The following is a 20,999-nucleotide window of genomic DNA, read 5'->3' on the forward strand; positions in this document are numbered from 1 at the left end:
GTCTCAAAATGTTCTTCAGTGCCATATTTTATTGAAAAAAGCTTTCACCTGTCAATCCATTGAAATATCTTGATTTCTGAAGGAATCGTTTCTGAAATGTAATTTTATAATGTTCTTCTGTACCATATTTTATTGAAAAAAAGCTTTCACCTGTCAATCCATTGGAAATATCTTGATTTCTGAAGGAATTGTTTCTGAAAATGTGCTCTAAAAATGTTCTTCTGTACCATATTTTAGTGAATAAATGCTTTCACCTGCCAATCCATTGGAAATATATTGATTTCTGAAGAAGTCGTTTCTTAAATATGGTCTCAAAATGTTCTTCAGTGCCATATTTTATTGAAAAAAGCTTTCACCTGTCAATCCATTGGAAATATCTTGATTTCTGAAGAAATCGTTTCTGAAATGTAGTCTCATAATGTTCTTCAGTGCCATATTTTAGTGAATAAATGCTTTCACCTGCCAATTCATTGGAAATATATTGATTTCTGAAGAAGTCGTTTCTTAAATATGGTCTCAAAATGTTCTTCAGGCCATATTTTATTGAAAAAAGACTTTCACCTGTCAATCCATTGGAAATATCTTGATTTCTGAAGGAATTGTTTCTGAAATGTAGTCTCAAAATGTTCTTCTGTACCATATTTTAGTGAATAAATGCTTTCAACTGTCAATCCATTGGGAATATATTGATTTCTGAAGGAATTGTTTCTTAAATATGGTCTCAAAATGTTCCTATCTTTATTGAACAAATGCTTTTACCTTCTTAGATCATTAATCATGCAGAACAAAAGTATGTGAATCATGTAGAACAAAAGTATTTTGGAAAACAAAAGAAGATATTTTGAAAAATAAGTGTCGATGACATGAATTTTAAGTTTAAGGGGAAAGTTCCAATGTAAGAGAAATTTAATGTTACCAAAATGTTCTTTTGCATCTCATCTGTCCAAAGAATATTTTTCTAGTACAGTTTAAGAACATCCTGGAAAGTCTCCTGTAAACTTGAGACGGGCAACAATGTTTTGTTTCTGGAAATCAGTGCTTTTTTTCTGTGATAGCCTCCCATGAACACAGTTTTGTCAGTGTTTTTCTTTCGCTAGACTGGTGTTATCATGTGTTTGGATATCTTAATCAAGGCCTATCTTTCGCTGTCATCCTATGGTTCTGTGTCACTTGTTTGAGGTTTTTACAGTTTACCCTCACACCAATCTTTGTAGGGCGTCTTGTCCCAGAGTGAGGTGTACTGGTGCTGAATTTCTTCCTTTGGTAAACTATCTGCCTGAAAGTGGAATAAAGGAGGCCCAAGTATATCTGTAAACCCTTACAGCCTTCTGAACTGGTTCACCTCTTCTTCTGAGTACTTGGATCACAGTGAATTTAGCTGAAAAAAGCAGGTAACCGAAATGTTTAGTGTGTGAAAGGGCAAACTAATCCCATGGCTTTTTTCTGAGCTGCAGCTGGTCTTGACAGTAAATTAAACGTTGTTCTGTAAATACTCAAGGGAGGTTCTGTTTACTCAATCGTTTACGCAGGTTCGTGGTTGATTTCTTTAATTACACTGGTCCAAATTAACCTTTTTACAATCTTTTCAAATCATCAGTTAAATTACAGAGTATATTTCATCCTGTAAACGCTACACTCTTAAAAATAAAGGTTCTTTATGGGCACTGATGGTTCCAAAAATAATTTTTAACATCTATGGAATCTTTTCATTCCACAAAAGGTTCTTTAGATTTTTTAAATGTTCTTTACAGTAAGAAAAATGTTTATTTTCAGATCTGTTCACTGAAAGGAAAAAAAAAAAAAAAAGTTTTTTGCCCAAAGCTCCATTTTGGAACCTTTATTTTTAAGATTGTATGTAAACTGACATTTTTAACTCTTATTTTTAGTTCTTTTGCTGTTTAGGAATAATAGCAACTACTTCACTTCACCACAACTGAGTGGACCAGACTTTGGACACCAAACAGGTATCATTGACATGTAAATGTCAGTGGTCAGATGTAAATTTCGTTACCAGATGTACTTGCAGCTTAGTTACAATACAACAACAATAGGCCTTTAAAACTTAAAGCTACAGTATATTTTAATAGTTATATGTATATATATGATTTCAGAAATGCCTCAATGATCTAAAATCAAGTCACTGTAAACAACAATGTTGTTTCAACTTAAAAAGTAAACATTCATACTGCCTTAAAGTTAATTAAAAATCAAAATTAAGTTTAGTCAACTTGAAATGTGAAGGTGTGACCGCTTGGAAAATCCGGGAAAGTTATTGTAAACTATAAAAAAGTGGTAACTTGCAACTGTTACCTTAAAAATCTGTTGATTTAACCCCTAAAATTTTTTTTTTGTTACATAACATTTTTACTGTAATAAAAACATGTTTATTTAGAGTTACCGTTTTTAGTTTTTTTCCAGTGTAACACCAAATTTTAAGTTGTAAAAGCTAATCGCAACAATCATATGTTATGTTATGCTATACAAGCCTAATTCCATTTTCAATAAAACATCTTCTGTACTAGTCTGCGTGGCGAATGGCCAGGTAAACTTCAGAACCCGACTGCATTGTTGAAATGAAAGGAAAATTAAAATGTAAAGGAAAACAGACGAGAAGGTTCTGGAGAATGTCTGAGGATTTCTTGATGTTCGGATCGCGGGGGTCCGTGAGAGAGAAGACATCCCGCCGGTCTCCCACAGAGCGGGGCAGAGGTCGGCTCATCTTCCCCCGGCTCCTGGCTCATTCTTATATAATCATTTTATCCCCTCGTATTAAACAAACAGCCGCCCGCTGTCCGCACTCATGGGAACCTGCCGAGAGAGTCCGACACGGAGATCACGCTATGCACTTCACTTCAACTTCATAATGCCCACCTGCCATTGCTCATAACAGGCCCTGCTGAGGCCATTTGGGTACTTTATGAAATAAAATAAAATTCATGATGTGTGAGTATGCTAACTGATGTAATACTGACAGGAAATCCTTGAGAAAGAAAATAAAAAGTAGTGCATCGGGGCGTTATACCAGGAAGATGATGGCACACATGTCCTCTTTCTCATGGACTATCATCACTTGTGTCTGTGTTATCATGTTTGCAATGTGTACAGCTGTGGTGGGAAGCTTCCGTGTGTTTATAACAGAGTTATCAGACTGGAAAACAAACGCTCTTGACACAGACAGGAAGTGAAACGCACATATGCTCATCTGCATGTGAAACCGTGCAGAGGTGCTCAATGCATTTGACAATGATTGCTCTAGATGTGCCTGCATGTGTGTTTCTGAACAACTGCAAGCCAAGTTCTACACCGAGTAAGATGAGATTGATATATTTAGATATATTTAGGTCACTGGGTTATAAGAGGTTAGCAGAGATACAGTTTAGCATCTGCGATGCTCACAATCGTATCATCAGCATCTGTGACAGTATACATTTCAATGTGTGAAAGTTTGAATCCCTGTTGGTTCAGGCTGGCTGATGCTGGTTTAACTGGTGGACTAAAATATAACGCAGAGTCATAGCAGCAACACCAAGGTCATGGGGGTCGATTCCCAGGGAATGCACGGACTGTGTATCTTGAATGCAATACAAGGCACTTTGGATAAAAGCGTCTGCTGAATGAATGAATGTAAATGGTTTAGGCTAAGATGCTTGTGAGGGAGAGTATTTGGTGAATGGATCATTCAGATTGTACTGCATGTTCTACAGTGATTCTAGTCAGGATTATAATCGTCAGTTGAACTATTAAAATAATTTTTGTTAACTGAAATAAAGCAGAATCGATATAAAATATAAATATTGGATGAAAAACATAAACTATACAAAATTACTTCAGTTAAACAATTAAAAACTAAAACTAAAGCTTGAAATAAAAACACAATATTGTTTAAAAAGAACAAAAACTTATATAAATGACAGAAGCAATAAAAATAAAAGATAATTAAAATTTGAATAAAAATTATTTTAAATAAAGCTGAAATAAAAATGCAGAAAAAAGTTTAAGCACTACAGTTACTAACTGCAAATAAATAAAAACTAAAACTAAAATATAAACAAATTAAACCTTAACAGTAATATTTAAAAAGAACAAAAACTAATAAAAGTGACAATTAAGCACTAAAATTAAAAAGAGCTCATTAAAAAATATATTAATATATTTTTTATATATTTTTTTAAATAAATATGAAATAAAATAAAATCTAAATATTAGATGAAAAACATAAACGAAATGAAAACTGAACTAAGTTTAAGTCGAAGCACTGGAGATAAGTAAATGCTAAATAAAATTAAAAAAATACATATTAGACCTAAATCGTAAAAATGACAAAAGCATGTAAATCACTAAAAATTTAATTAAAAATGAAAACAGTAAATATAAAAGTAAATGCAATTTCAAAATAATTAAAAATGATATATATATATATATATATATATATAATACTACAATAACACTGGTGCTATTGAAGTACATCGCCACCACCATGGCCAGGATGTAACCACAATGAACCATGACATAAATCGAGGGAATTTTCCAGATGAACAGCAGAAATTAGGCGGTGTGAGCGGGGAGGAAAACGGGCATCTTTTGATATGAAGCTTTGGGCCTGTAATCCGCTTACAGCTGAAAGAGCTCTGAATTCCTGGACCTGCAGGAGAAGCCGAGATGAACCTCTAAATGGCATCAAAACTTTCCACTAATATTGTAAAAGACAACCCGGATCCAAAGCACATGAACCCGCTGACTTCTAGCGAGAGGTGGGGGAACGGGATTACAGAGGGTCTCCTGGATAAACTGTTCTCACCGGCACTGCACACTGTACATGAGACCCATAAAACCACAGAGAGCAGAGATGTCCTCTGTGCATCATAAAATCCTGCTGTGAGATGATTGTATAACAGGGATGGAGTGTGATTTAATCTCCATGCCAAGCATATTCCCTTAATTCCCACAGGAAATAAGGTCTGAATGTCGTTATAAAACTGCAGCTCCGCGGTGCCTCATATACTTCACAAAGGCGAATAACTCGGATAACAATGCTCTTACAGTTTCCTGTGCAGAAACATCAGGAAGGAAGTGATGCCCACAGACAGGAAGAACAACACATGCCAGAGCTCTGTGTCACTCTGTTGACATTACATCATATTATTGACCAAACGAGATGGTCATTAACGTTGTACAGTCCATTCCATCCTCGCTCTGTTCATCGAAACTGTCAGTCAATGAGCTAAAAACTGAGTTTGGACTGTAAAGTGGAGCGTGAGGTTCATTCTGAGGGGACTAAACTGTTTCTGACTATTTCAGTAAATAAAAATGAGATCAATTTTTAAACAGTAATGAAGGAGCTATTTATTTTCAAGACTCATTTATATAATATTTATACAAATATTAAAGAGAATATTGTATGTTGTTTCCAACATAAAACATATTAGTCATTATTCACCATTGTACTAAAGCCTAAACAAATTATGGAGATATTATCTGGAAAAAAGTATTTTGTATCAGGTTGACAGATTGATTGATTGATTTATTGATTTATATTTTCTGACATGTTAGAATATAAGAAATATTTGTCTCATTCTTTCTGTTATATACTGATTAAGATAGGAATTATACTAGAAAACAAAAACAGTAATATTATTACAAAATTATCAATCGTTCCTGGAAACAAAATTCTTATATTTTTCAAATATCTTGTATTTTTAACAGCCACTATCAATATAACATTATAGCATTTTTTTCTACATAATTTTAGAATGTAAGAGACATTTTGTTCTTTTTTACAATGACCAAGATAGGAATTATAAAACAAAACAAAAATATTAATATTAATATGGTTACAAAATTGTTACCAGATATGCTATTAATCCTGGAAATGAAATTCTTAAATCTTTCAAATGTTTTAGTATTCTCCTAATTTTTTTACAGCGACTATATACAACATAACACATACAAAGGCTTTAAAAAATAATGCTTTAAAAACTATCTTGCAGAATCAGATTTATGACTCGAAGGAAAGTCTGAATGTGTGGGTTTAAAGTTTTCAGTCCATTTGTTCCAAGGGAGAAAAAAACAAAATTTAAACTTAAATGTATTAGTATGGAATATTTCATAATAAACAGTGTTCCAAAACAGCTTTACCAAGTGCAAAATAATTATTGAACATGCTAAAGGTGTCATTGGTGCCTAAAAAGATAAAACACTAATACAAACTAATCTTGAACTTATTTACATTAGAAAATGAGATGTGCATGAGGGACCAGAATATTAAGACATGAGGGTGAAAAACCATCCAAAACATCCTAATGACTGCATAACATTGTCCTAAAATCTATTCACTTTCGCCTGAGAGAAACATCCGAGAACACACTGTGTGCAGTTCAGTGCGATTTATCAAAGTATAGCAACCATGTGTTTTCCAATAGCTACTTTTATCAGAAACTGTTTCTGAGTCGTGCCATTTATCTCTGTTTTTGCGAGAGAAATCAGGAAGGTCACAACAAGACGGGCGTCATCAGCTAATAAACGTGACATCCTAATGACCCAGGTGCTGCACACACAGATAAAAAAGGGCTGTGTTTCATTTTCATCCGAATCACATGACAGCTCAGCCCATCCCATCCCACCCTTCCCTGTGCATTTGGGAAATTTCCATTCCCTGCTTTGCTTTTCTCAAGGTTACGTTCACAGCCATCCACCGAGCGTCCTTCTGCCTCTTTATGTTTTTGTAATTCAATGATCGCCCACGGTCCGAAAGCAGACACGATGTTACTATCCCGTTACCTACGCAAATGTAAGAAAAGCACCACACTGGGTCACACTTAAGCCTATTATACAGGACTGTGGATTAACTGTGTCTCTCTTCCTGTTAAATGAGGCCAAAGACATGAACGCCTTGATCAGATGCTTACTGTGACATTAAGTGACGGCTTGATCAGGATTCATCTCGCCTGTATCTCACAATCACATTCTGGGTATCTGAGCACAGGCTGCTGGTTTAAAGGAACAGTTCACCTAAAAATGAACATCCTATCATCGTTTACTCAACCTCAGAAAGCAGAACTGCTCTTCTCCTTTCAGTGAAAGGAGATAAATTATGCTTTCACAGGCAAAAGAAATTGCATGTGCTTGTTTTCAGTATTTCATGTCTTCTGAAGATAATTCACACACTACTTTTGAGGAACAGAGCCAAATTTAATCTAAGTTTCATGTGTGTTTTTGCTTATTAAATCTAGTGTCTTGATATTAGTCACAGATTAGTCAAACGGGTGTAATGTGTCTTGACAATGCGTGTTCAAACATGCAGAACTTGATCGATTGTCCATTTTGGAACTTGTCAGTCCTTTCATTGCAAGGAAAGAGTAACATGAACATTCAGCTAATCTGCATCTCCTTTGGTTTTCTTAAAAAAAAAATAATAAAGTCACAGCTTTGGAACAGCATTTTTAATTTTTCAAAATTTGCGTTTTCTAAATTTTTTGACTTGGGTTAGTAAGAACTATACCTGCTGAAGCACTCAAGCAGTACAGTTTTGCACAGAAAAACTCCACTCTTAATCTATGTCTTTCTTGACTGAGTTTAGGCTGTTTCACCATTAATTTTTAGTGAGAGGCATGTGCAAAATTATGGTTTTTCATGGTTGACAAAATCCAGCAAAAGCTAAAAAATGTATGTACGTTGCACAATGAAGGTGAAACCGTGACGTGAACAACGCCTCAACTACACAATATGCGTTCAATATACAAGAGAAAGTGTTGATTTGCTGTTTGCCATGTCATTGGTATCTTCCCATTGTCAGTATAGGCAATCAATTCAGTTAATCAAAGACAAAAGTTTGTGACTATGACTATAAACATAACATTGGGTGTGTTGATCTCAGGCGTCACACTTGATCCAAATGATGGGCTGGTGGCCATCTTCAGTGCATATGTATTTGTGCTCGTAATGTTTGTTTGCGTTTGTGTTAATTATGGAGGAATGCATCATACTTTTACACTGGGAAAATGAAAGACTATGGACGGACACGTGTGCAGGTGTTGGTCTCCACTATACCAGTAAGACAACATACAACATTTTTGATCGTTTAGTGTAAAAGTACATTGTGCTCCTCCACATTAACCACAAACACAGATAAATATTACACTGAGTACAGACACATTTATAATGGTAGGTCATAAAGATGGAATTCAGTCTTGGAATGTCAAGAAAATTGGCAAAAAAACAACAAAAAAAAGTTATTCAGGGGACCTTTTACCACAACTCAAATAAATGTGTGATTGCAAGTTAAACATTCAAATTTATTGATTTAATTAAAACGTTTAAGTTGCAACATTATTTTGTTAAGTTTGGGTGACATAAAATAATGTTGATCATTACATGAAATTAATATCGTGTGTGTTATTTAAACTCAAATTTCTGAGTTTCTTTATAAAAGTTGCAGTAACTGCAGAAATTGTCTTGTTAACTTTGGAAATTAGGCAGTGGATTTCTTGTTGAAATTAACTGTTATTTCATGCTTTTTAATTTATTTTTTTTGTAAAGGGACAGACCAGCTAAGCTGTTAGACATTTGAAAGAGTTTGGGTAATGTTGAAGTTTTTGTGGTTACCACTGTAGGTTACGCATTTACAAGAAACGCAAGTTATATAATCAGATTACTTTTTTTTCCAAGTATAGCTAATGACACATTACTTTTTAATTGACAAGAAAATATCTGAGTTACTTTTTAAAAATAAATGACACCATTACTTTGTTTTTCCTATGTATTGACAGCACTTGTGTTGCCACGTTGAGAGAAATCTGGAGTAAGTTCAGAGGCGTTGTGCGCGCTGTGTAAACATGATGTTACTGTAGTTCTAGACGAAAATATGACTTCAGATAAACATAAGATTTGTCTTTTGTTTGTTTTTTTGTGTTGAACTTACTTCACTTGCGTCCTATTCTTCATGCAATCCAGAATGGCAGCACAGCTGAAAGATTTGTTTGAGCTTTTGGAATTAACATTACCTTCAGCTTGAGGCTTATTCATTTCACTTTTAGTGTGAAAGGGCTTTTGCATTTGCCAGAAATATAACTTTTTTATATTAAAAACAAACAAACAATCTCAGGCCAGATGAGGAAAAAGCAATGCAAAAGTAACGTAATGTGTTACTTTCCATAAACAGTAACTAAATAATGCAATTAGTTACTTTTTTAGGGAGCAATTTAATATTGCATTACTTTTAAAAACTTCCCCCAACACTGCTCATGAAGGTAAACACTACATTGACTCTATATTAGCAATGACCGCACTAATACCACTGACAAGTAACATTGTACACATTTACTACATTTACAATCTAAAACAGGGGTGTCAAACTCAGTTCCTGGAGGGCTGCAGCCCTCATTAAGTAAATAATCATTTAAAAAAATTAGTAAGTGAATTGTCATTTTATTGTCATTGTCAGTTATTTACTTAATAATTTTAAGGCAACGGGTTTCCTCAATTTGTTTAAGTTAAGTCAACTTATCATTTTTACAGTGTACTTGGAGCAACTTTTATTTATTTATTTATTTTTTTTGGAGTAATCAACTTAACAAAATTAGTTTGTTACAGATTATTAGGTTCCTCTAACTCACTATATTTGGTTTAAAATAATTTAGCCATTTCATGGTGCATTTTCAGTGAAAGGCATGTGGAAAACAACAATTTATAGGTGGTTTTTAGTGCCAAAGTCCAGCAAAAGTTATAGAATGTACACTGTAAAAAATGGCCGTGATTTTAACGGTAAAAAACTGTGAAGAAGCTACGGTAAAAACCTGTTAAATGGTTAACGGTAAGTTCCCGTAATATATACGGTGAAAAACTGTAATAGACATTTCAGACAATTTTACAGTGAAATACCGCTTTTGGAAGTGAAAAAGAATGTAAAATTTACAGGGAAAAAACGTAAATTGACGTTCCCAGAATTCTCTGCATTGCATTTCAAATTTTGTTTGAATTTGATGTTTTTTCTTTGAAATAACTAGGTTTCTTCTAAGTTTTTTCTTATCAGTTATGTTTATTAGGGTTGTATGTTACATCTAATGTTGTTAAATTAATGTTTATTGCATATTTCAGTTTAATGAGTCTCACCATGATGGTGTTTAGTGTTTGTGTGAACGACACTGTGCACCTTCTATATCTGTTATTATTTAAAAGCTGCTTGTGATAGGCTTTGGTTCATCATGTGACTTTCTCATCACCATCTGCATTTGGTGGTTATCAGTGTATTTCAAAGGTACAAAACAGATTTCAGTTCAATTGGTTGGTATATTAACATTATATCAGTTAATGAAATTACGGTATTTAACTGTAAATTTAAGTTAAAACCGTAAAACCTAAAATGTTGCTACCGTATATTTTACGGTAGAATTCCGGCAACCACAGCTGCCAGTTTCTTACCGTAAATTTTGCGCAACTTTTTTTACAGTGTAGGTAATGTTGCGCAATGAAAGTGAAACCGTGATGCGAGCACTGCCTCAACTGTGCAAAACACTTCCAATATACAAGAGAGAGTGTTGAGTCCACCGTTTGCCATGTCAATGGTATCTTCCCATTGCGATTAAATCAATTAATCAAAGACAACAGTTTGTGACTATAAACATGACATTGGGTGTTGACTTGATCTAAATGATGGGCTGGTGGCCATCTTCAGTGCATATGTACTTGCACTCATAATATTTGTTTGCGTTTGTGGTAATTATGGAGGAACACAACATACTTTTACACTGGGAAAATGAAAGACTATGGACGGACACGTGTGCAGGGGTTGGTCTCTACTACCAGAAAGACAACATGAACATATTTGATCGTTTAAAAGTACATTGTGTTGCTCCACGTTAACCCCAAACACAGATAAATATTACACTGAGTACAGATGTATTTATAATGGCCAGTCATAAAAATGGAATTCAGTCTTGGAATGTCAAGAAAATTGGCAAAAAAAAAAACACTCTAAAAAGTAATTCAGGGCACCTTTTACCACAACTTAAATAAATGTGTGTTTGCAAGTTAAACATTCAAATTTATTGATTTAATTAAAACTTTTAAGATGCAACATTATTTTGTTAAATTCAGTTGACATAAAATAATGTTGATCATTACATGATATGGTGTGTAATTTAAACTCAAATTTCTGCGTCACTGAATTTCTTTAAAAATTAAGTTGCGGTAACTTAATGAAATTGTCTTGTTAACTTTGGAAATTGGGCAGTGGATTTCTTGTTCTCAGCATGCTTTGCATAGGATTGGATAATGAGAGTAAATGTTGAAATTAACTGTTATTTTATGTTTAGTGAAGGGAAAGACCAGTTTAATGCTGTTATGTTAGACATTTAAAAGAGTTTGAAGAGTTTAAAAGACTATTTAAAAGAGAAGTTTTTCTGTTTACCATTGTGCTGAAGAGTAGACCACATGAATGTAAACATTGATTCTATTAGCAATGACTGCTAATGCCACTGACAAGTAACATTGTACACATTTATTACATTTACATGCTAAAGAAGCTATGTTTAACATCTGCTATGTTATCTGTGGATTTTAACTAAAATAGATAAGATTAAATACAACCCGAATACCTGAAATGGTTTTTTTTTATTTTAATAAAATGAAAACTAAAAGACTTTCAAATCACATGAGCTAATCTTTCATTCACAATAGAACATAGAGAACATAACAAATGTTTAAACTGAGAAATTTTACACTTTTATCCACTAAATGAGCTCATTTCAAATTGCATGCCTGCTACAGGTCTCGAAAAAGTTAGCACGGGTACAACAAAGGGCTGAAAAAGCAAGAAATTTTGAAAAGATTCAGCTGGAAGAACATCTAGCAACTATTTAAGTTAATTGACATCAGGTCTGTAACATGATTAGCTATAAAAGGGATGTCTTAGAGAGGCAGAGTCTCTCAGAAGTAAAGATGGCAGAGGCTCTCCAATCTGTGAAAGAGTGAGCAAAATGATTGTGGAATACTTTAAAAACAACATTCCTCAACATCAAATTGCAAAAGCTTTGCAAATCTCATCATCTACAGTGCATAACCTCATCAAAAGATTAAGAGAAACTGGAGAAATCTCTGTGTGTAAGGGACAAGGCCGAAGACCTTTGTTTGATGCCTGTGGTCTTCGGGCCCTCAGACGACACTGCATCACTCATCGGCATGATTCTGTCATTGACATTACTAAATGGGCCCAGGAATACTTCCAGAAACCACTGTTGGTAAACACAATCTGCCGTGCCATCTGCAGATGCCATATGTAAACATGGTCCAGAAGCGCCGTCATGTCCTGTGGGCCAAGGCTCATTTAAAATGGACTGTTTCAAAGTGGAAAAGTGTTCTATGGTCAGACGAGTCCAAATTTGACATTCTTGTTGGAAATCATGGACGCCGTGTCCTCCAGGCTAAAGAGGATGGAGACCTTCCAGCACGTCATCAGCGTTCTGTTCAAAAGCCAGCATCTCTGATGGTATGGGGGTGCATAAGTGCATACGGTATGGGCAGCTTGCATGTTTTGGAAGGCACTATGAATGCTGAAAGGTATACAAAGGTTTTAGAGCAACATATGCTCCCCTCCAGAAGACGTCTATTCAGGGAAGGCCTTGTGTATTTCAGCAGGACAATGCAAAACCACATACTGCAGCTATTACAACAACATGGCTTCATAGCAGAAGAGTCCGGGTGCTGAATTGGTCTGCCTGCAGTCCAGATCTTTCACCTTTAGACAACATTTGGCACATCATTAAACGGAAAATACGTCAAAGACGACCACGAACTCTTCAGCAGCTGGAAACATATATCAGGCAAGAATGGGACCAAATTCCAACACCAAAACTCCAGAAACTCATAACCTCGATGCCCAGACGTCTTCAAACTGTTTTGAAAAGAAGAGGAGATGCTACACCATGGTAAACATGCCCCCGTCCCAACTATTTTGAGATCTGTAGCAGGCATCAAATTTGAAATGAGCTCATTTTGTGCATGAAATTGTAAAATTTCTCAGTTTAAACATTTGTCATGTTATCTATGTTCTATTGTGAATAAAATATTGGCTCATGTGATTTGAAATTCTTTTAGTTTTCATTTTATTCAAATTTAAAAAACTTCCCAACATTTCTGGAATTCGGGTTGTAGTTCCAGAGCCATAACTCAGCCAACATATACTTTTTTTAGATTGTTCATAAGATGTGACTTCTATATACTGACATTTTGATTTCAACGCTATGGTATGAACAAGATTCTTGACTGAATTAAGCCCATTTCACAGTTCATTTTCAGAGGGGCATGTGTGAAAACGACAATTCACAGGTGGTTTGTAGGCACTTTGCACAATAAATTTGAAACTGTGATGCGAGCACTGCCTCAAATGTGCAAAACACTTCCAGTATAAGTGACAAAGCGGTGACTCCACCATTTGCCACGTCATTGGCTTCTTTCCATTGTCAATAGGCAATTAATTCGATAATCAAAGACAGTTGTTGGCTGTTATGGGACACTATGAACTATGACTATGAACATGACATTGTGTTGGTTGTCAAACTTGATCTAAATGATGGGCTGGTGGCCATCTTCAATGCATCTGTACTTGGTTTAATATTTGTTTGTGTTTACGGTTATTATTTAGGAACACAACATACTTTTACAATGGGAACACATCTGCAGGTGTTGATCTCCACTACCAGAAAGACAACATACAACATATTTGATCATTTAGTGTAAAAGTAGATCGTGTTCCTCCATGTTAACCACAAACACAAATAAATTTACACTCAGTACAGATACATTTATAATGGCCATCATCCCCGGGAATGCTTGAAATTGATGGAAATTCCTGGAGATCAAAAGCAGGCTATACACTAAATCAAATTTTGATATGGACTAAAATCTGTGAATATTAAAGTCCAACCACTATTTAAATATGAAGTCTGTATGTTGTGCATAAGCGGTGAAGTTTCATTAACTAAACAAACTCTGAGAGTCACTTCACCAGCATTTCACCATTTCATATTGCAAAACTATTGTCAGATGCATACAGGAACACACAGTATAACTTGACGAAATTATGACAGAAATATACTACTACTGTACAATAGAACGTGCTTAACAAATAATAACAATAATACTAATGCAATATTGTACTAATTAAAATATTGTACTTTGTATACTGTAATGATCTAAATAGGTTAAATAAGTTTTATGGATTTATTAGATTACGACTGTTTTTGATAAATAAACTTAGAAACTTGAAAATAAAACACTTTTCATGAGGCACTATTGCTGTTAAAATTTTAATAAACTATTAAATTGTTAAAGTTAAAGACCCTTTTGGATTATTTAATTTTATTAAGACCATTCACATTAAAATGGAATCCAAAAAAAGAAAACAGAAAACATGGAATTTGGGAAGAAATAAAGCAGGTTTCACCTTATAACATGCTGTGTAGCGTAGTTTATATGATAAAATCAGACTTTAACTTATACTTCTAGTTTAAATAATTTAAACATGCATTTGTGGTTTTTGCAACAAAAATAGACTCAAAAAATGCTCTGCTCCTACTATGCACTGCCTCTGTGTGAAGTGTGAATGATAACATGGGCACTGAAACAAAATATTTGCTGCTTATTTATTTAGACTAGTGTGCAATGTGCCTTATAGAGTTGTGATTTACCTCTTTATGAGTATTTGTGACTATTTCAGAATGATGAAGTAATTTTGCACTTGACTGTCAGAGGTTTAATTGATGTGTTTCATGCACGGGTGCCAAGTGAGGTGTTTAACCCTCTAGCACAGGTGTGAGTTATTAACATGGTTACCTAATCGGAGTTTCCAAAAAGAGGGGAGAAATGCAGAGAAGTCACAGGTCACCGTCATGGCGAGTATTACTGTTGTTCATCATGCAGTGTTTGTGCTCCAGATGTGAATGAGTCCTCAAACCACGGGTCTTGCTGAGGAGAGGTGTGCTATTAATTTACTGGTCAATGATAAGATGCACAATAAAACCTACAAAAAGATCTCACAGACTTACACTGAAGGAAGGACTCGAGCCAGTGGAGACCAGAATATCACAAAGATGTGATATTTTCTGTCCAGACTTGACAAAATCAATAAAAATCACAGCCAATCAGAAGAGCACATGGGCAGAGTCTCTCTCTGCAAGCAAGCCGTCCTGTACATACAATAAAATTGATAATTGAGTAACAATAAATTATTTCTCTCTTATATGAATTTATAGGTCTTTTTTGGTATAACTCAGTATTTCTAAATTTCTAGATTACATTTTTAGATATTTTTTTCTTCTATTTCTAGAATGCAGAACAATACTAAATATTTAAAAAAACAGGACATGCTTATCTTGTACATGTTTCAAAACTTAATGTGTCAAAATCTCAAAACTACAGGAGTAAGTTTTACTGTGTTGTGTGTAAATGACTTACCAGAGAAGAGAGAAGACGACAGAAATCCTCTCAGAGCTCGAGCTGATGCTGCTGCACTGAATGGAGGGAGAACTGTGAGTTAAAACTTGGTAAAAAGTGGTAATAGAGTTTCCCCTCTTTTTTCCCACTTCTCCTTTTGTCAGAACTCAGTAACAATAGCCTGACTTAAAAAAAAAAAACCAACTATACAAATCAGCATGAAGCTTACTGAATTTTCAACAAACTTCTTTATTTTTACTTGAAAACATTCATTGTGCTGTGAGATCCAGTGTCATAGAAATAATTCTCAACTCTTGATATTCCGTGTTAAATTATATTTAAAAAACCATGCTAAGACACTAAGATGTACAGGAGATGAGGAAGCATTTGCATTTGATTTATTTTTAACTTTTTTGAGATATTTTATATCAAGATAATGTATTACAGGCTGGTAATAGGCCTACTTCGCATGCTCTGTTTTGTTTTACAGTTTACTTCAAATAAGGAACGTGGGAAAATGAAGATCAAATAGTCAACTGACAGAACCCTGCCCAAAACACAATAGAAAATGTAATGGATTTAATGTTTATAATGGGAATTGTATTGTTTTTTAATGGAAACTATAATGGTGTCTACTGGTATGTGATGGATTCTATTGGTGGGATGTTAAATCCTATTGGAAAAATGCCCAAAACACACTACAAAAAAGAATTTTGTATTGGTTTTACTGGAAAAAGCTAATGGTTTATAATGGTATTTTAATGGAAACCATTGGAATTTCTGTGATGGTTTCTATTGGGCTTCTATTGTTTTTTTTTTTTGTAACCCAAGATACTAACTGAAGCCAAAAGCAGAAGAGATTTGTTCAAAAATCTGTAGAGTCGGCCAAATAAACCGCTCACTTAACTTGTACTGCCTTATAGGCTAATTAATAAATAGTAAACGATTTTAATAGAATTCACGTGTTAGTTCACAAAGTCTTCTTTCCTTTAATTTATATTCAAAATCTGAGGTAAAATATCAACTGTTGCTTTCAGTATGGCTACAAACATGCAAAATGATACTGGAATTCACATTAAACCCTTTAATAGGCTTTTAAATGAAGCACATAGGCTAATACCCAAGATTAGCGTTGTCATAGCATTAGCATATATAACCGTTGCAGTTTGGGACAAAAACTCTGATTAACATGAAAAATATGCCTTTTATCGCGTGTCGTGTCGCGTTTAGTTAAGTCTCAACTCTGGTATAAAAGCCACTGTGGTTAATTACGATTTGACGCGCTTTGGTTGGGCTTGTGTCGCATAAGCTGTGAAACGACTCTTCAGTAATATGGACGTCGCCATCTTTGATGTTGTTTACTTCAGTATGTTGCTATGGTGATTCAATCGCAACAAAAGAGGATTGACTTCGGTTGCTCATTCTTGTTGTGTGAACGGAAAAACTGGGTAGATTACTTACAAATTGTAGTCAGTTATGATTACAGATTGCATGATGAAAACTGTAGTTAGTTATGTAATCTAGGTTACTTAGCTATTTTAGGTAGCCTAATGTAGCCTAATTCGACTACTTTGACTAACTGAGCTTAATGCAATAACTGAAGTAGGTTTGTGAGTTGATAAAAAGCTAACAATTAATAAATCATAAAAATGTAGGCTACAATAAAAATAATTTAAACCCTTGAACACTAAAAATATTAATATTTTGTTTACTTGCATGTAAATGTGCCCATTAACAGACATCAGAGAACTGTAAACATGAGAATGTGTTATTAAATTATTTGAAATATTAACTAATATTATTTGAATATTAAATAAGATATTTCAAGTATAGCCTATATTTTTTTAAGGGGTTCGGCTGACAAAACATATGGGAAAAACATTAATAAACATGAAAATGACACAGCCCAAAGTCTTTCAGGTTTGAAATGTTTTGTCCAGACTTACATTATGAATAATTTACTGCCATTGTGTGAATAATATGGAATCATGTAGTCCATAAATAAATGAACTGTAATCAGATTATGAGCATTTTTAAATGTAATATACTCTAATTCCAAGTATTTAATTTTTGGAATCTGATTACATAATCCAGATTACATGTAATCAGTTGCTACCCAGCACTGGTGAATGGGATGTAAGTGAAATGAAGATTTACTGTTTTCTAAATGCATGTTATAGATCTCATTTTGAATAATTTATCCACATAAATGTTTAATTTTTTTTTTTTTTTTACAATTTCTATAGCTAGTCCAAAACACTGACAAAACAAAACAGAAAGCCTTTGTGCTGTGTGCAGCTATCTACATACCAAGAAATGAATACTCTGCAGCAATGCTGAAGCTCAAAGACAGGCTGAACAGATGCGTGTTAAAATGACTGAAACAAGACATTCAAAAGCTCCTGAGTCAAGCTGACACAGCCTTCTGCTGCTCACGTGGCCTGTGCTGCTACTCTGTTTACGTGGGCTTGAAAGCACGTATTACCAGGATCATAGTTACGTATCCTTAAACCTGAGGGTGTGTCTGAGAGAGAGAGAGAGAGTGAGAGTGCAAGCTTTTCTCATGCATGATGTTGCTGTGGGGTCCAAATCACCTAAGTCATCATGATCAAAGGTGGATTTACATGCGTATGTGGCGTCACCTGATTCAGTTCATCACAATTCATAATTGTTGATTGATTCTCTTTTGCTCCAGGACACAAGTTTCACATCGGACTTCAAGTGGTGACACAAAAACAGTACCACTATCTTGAAAAAGTAAATAAAATTTCCCTACAACATTGAAGTTTATTGTTATCATCATCAACCACACAGACCAAACAATATGCACAATTGTAAACATGATATTAGCAGTTTTGTTTTCTAAATGTCTCCTGAATCTTCTCAATGCCAGTGTGTGTTTAGTTCAGGTCATTTTAGTTTGCTTGTGTACACATGTTCCGCTGACGTGCCCTGTCAAGTGAGGAAACGCAATCCTTAAATGACCTCACTGGTCTCTCTCTGGATGTTTAACTCTACATCGACAGCAGAATCCCTGTGGATTGAGATTTGTGAGGTCATTTGTGCTGTAAATCGAGCACTGCCCGCTATACAATGACTCATCAAACACCTTTAGCATAATTAAAGCACAGCTCACTCTCCGCAGGCATAAAGCAAATTACCTTATCATCACACTGGACCAAAACTCACTGACACCATTCTAGATTGTTCTGGGAAGGCAGTCTAACAGCATCTTTGCATGGTCAAGTTAAAGGCTGCTCTGTGCCTGCTCAGAATTCAGTGTAAAGATGAAATGCTGTATAAAAGCCAGACTAAATTGTGCCTGTTTGGGATTCACTGTTGCCAAATTTACATTGCAAAGCTGGCACAGAGGTGCTTCTGAAGTGGCATTTAGGTGTCTTTAGACAGACAGTTTAATGCTGCTGTTCTACCTGTTCAGTGCACATTTGTGTTGTGGTTGCCAAGTCAAAAGAGCTCTAGATTTAGCTCGGCGTATTTTTCACCATGGTGAAAATGGCGCATCTGATCCGTTAGTAAAGTACCAGCACACTCCTCTCAAAATGATTTACGTCTGGAGCATAAACGCTGCTGGACGTGTTATGTACCAAACCCAGAGTATGAGCAACACTAATTGAGCAAATGGGCTGCTAATTGATTCCACTTGAGAAAAACTTTGTCTAATAAAAATGCCAACAGACAGGTGTGGTTGTATTTTTATCAAGTGCCACCTCAAGGCACCTAATGTTCTTTACAAGCCTCAGAGCTTCGTTTATGACCATTATCGCATGAATAAAGGTATCGAGTGAACATAATACAGGTGAAGGATGTCTTTTTCAGGTCAGTAGCGAGTTTTCTCAGGGCTGTACCTCAGTTTTTAAAGGATTTAGTAAAGAAAGCACTCTAATTGCTACTTCCGAACACAAATCTGCCTTAAATGCACAGTTTTCTTTCCTGTGTTGACATGTCATTTTGAAAGTACATTGGTTATGGCCATTGCAGATGCTTGTTTAAATACGTTCCTAGAGGAATGGCCCTGAGATTTCCCTGTTTTCGCTCTAGAGAGTGTTTAATTGAATGCAATGCATGTCGAATGCAATGCATTATGAGTCAGCAAAATCTCAAAACTTGTTTCTGTGGGCTCTATAATGCTGACTTACACGCTGTTTTGATGCTGAGACATCAGAAATGCACAGAGAACTGCCGTTCAGTTCATATTTGTGCAGTTTTTGCTTTAACAGAGCATCATCTTTTCTCTGATGAAGTGTTGTCTTATTTCTCTGTACATCGACTGATGCTTTTGACTTTAATAAACATTATGATCCATCCACAGACAGTCTTATAAGACATAAAAGCATACTACAAAACATTCTTTTCATTATTAGAACTTTCTTGCTCACATTCTCTACCATCTGGCTAATGTTTAGCTTTCATTTCCTCACGCCAATACACATACCAACCAACCAAAGCAGACACTCCTTCACATTCTTAACTCAATATGCTGCATTCTTGCCTCAGATCTGACTGGTTTATTGTGTAATGTGTGCTGAATGTATTTATTGTGTAGTGTGCCGTGTGCCCAGATTAACCCAGTCAAATTCCTCAAATGAACATTAAAGACTCTGAAATTTAGTTTCACACGTGACTTGGGTTTTATTTTAGTGTTTTCTTCTGAAAGAAAATGCACTAGAAAAAAATGTGATTGTAAATCAATATATTGCCATGACTTGCTTGTTTGGTAAATCAATTGTAGGCCTATTTTATTTATTTTTTTAATTATTATATGCATGTAAAAAAAATATGAAATCATAACAAATAATGTAGTTTTCCACAATTTCAATAGAATATATATATATATATATATAGTATATGTGACCCTGGAGCACAAAACCAGTCTTAAGTCGCTGGGGTATATTTGTAGCAATAGACAAAAATACACTGTATGAGTCAAAATGATTGATTTTTCTTTTATGCCAAAAATCATTAGGATATTAAGTAAAGATCATGTTCCATGAAGATATTTTGTAAATTTCCTACCGTAAATATATCAAAACTTAATTTTTGATTAGTAATATGCATTGCTAAGAACTTCATTTGGACAACTTTAAAGGAGATTTTCTAAATATTTAGATTTTTTTGCTCCTTCAGATTCCAGATTTTCAAATAGTTGTATCTCCGCCAAATATTAACAAACCATACAGCAATGGAAAGCTTATTTATTCAGCTTTCAGAAATATTTACCCTTATGACTGGTTTTGTGGTCCAGGGTCACATATATGTATATTTAGTATATATGTATATATATATATATGTATATTTAGCCAGCTGCCAATGCAACTTTAAAAAAAAAGAAATTCATATAGTTTAATTTGTACTAAAAGAGCTAAAATAAAGATAAATAAAACTATGTGTATATATATATATATATATATATATATATATATATACTATATACTAAAATAACACTGATTTAATCTGATAATACTATTAAATGTTGTGAATCAATTTAATTTTTACATTTGCTTGAAACATGAAAACAGCATCACACAGACTGAAGTGAGCATCATCCTGACAGG

At 34.5% G+C, this 20,999-nt stretch overlaps 1 long non-coding RNA gene across 1 annotated transcript; it reads right to left on the minus strand.

Annotated features, from left to right (window-relative positions):
• Window positions 1-1,011: 1,011 nt before the first annotated feature.
• Window positions 1,012-15,499, minus strand: LOC131539673 (uncharacterized). Its single transcript, XR_009270939.1, has 4 exons — window positions 15,448-15,499; window positions 15,039-15,179; window positions 14,827-14,958; window positions 1,012-2,808 (listed from the first exon to the last, which is right to left on the minus strand). It is a non-coding gene; the product is annotated as an uncharacterized LOC131539673 (long non-coding RNA).
• Window positions 15,500-20,999: the final 5,500 nt, after the last annotated feature.

The sequence above is a fragment of the Onychostoma macrolepis genome, chromosome 04 (assembly GCF_012432095.1).
Source record: "Onychostoma macrolepis isolate SWU-2019 chromosome 04, ASM1243209v1, whole genome shotgun sequence".
Classification (NCBI taxonomy): Eukaryota; Metazoa; Chordata; class Actinopteri; order Cypriniformes; family Cyprinidae; genus Onychostoma; species Onychostoma macrolepis.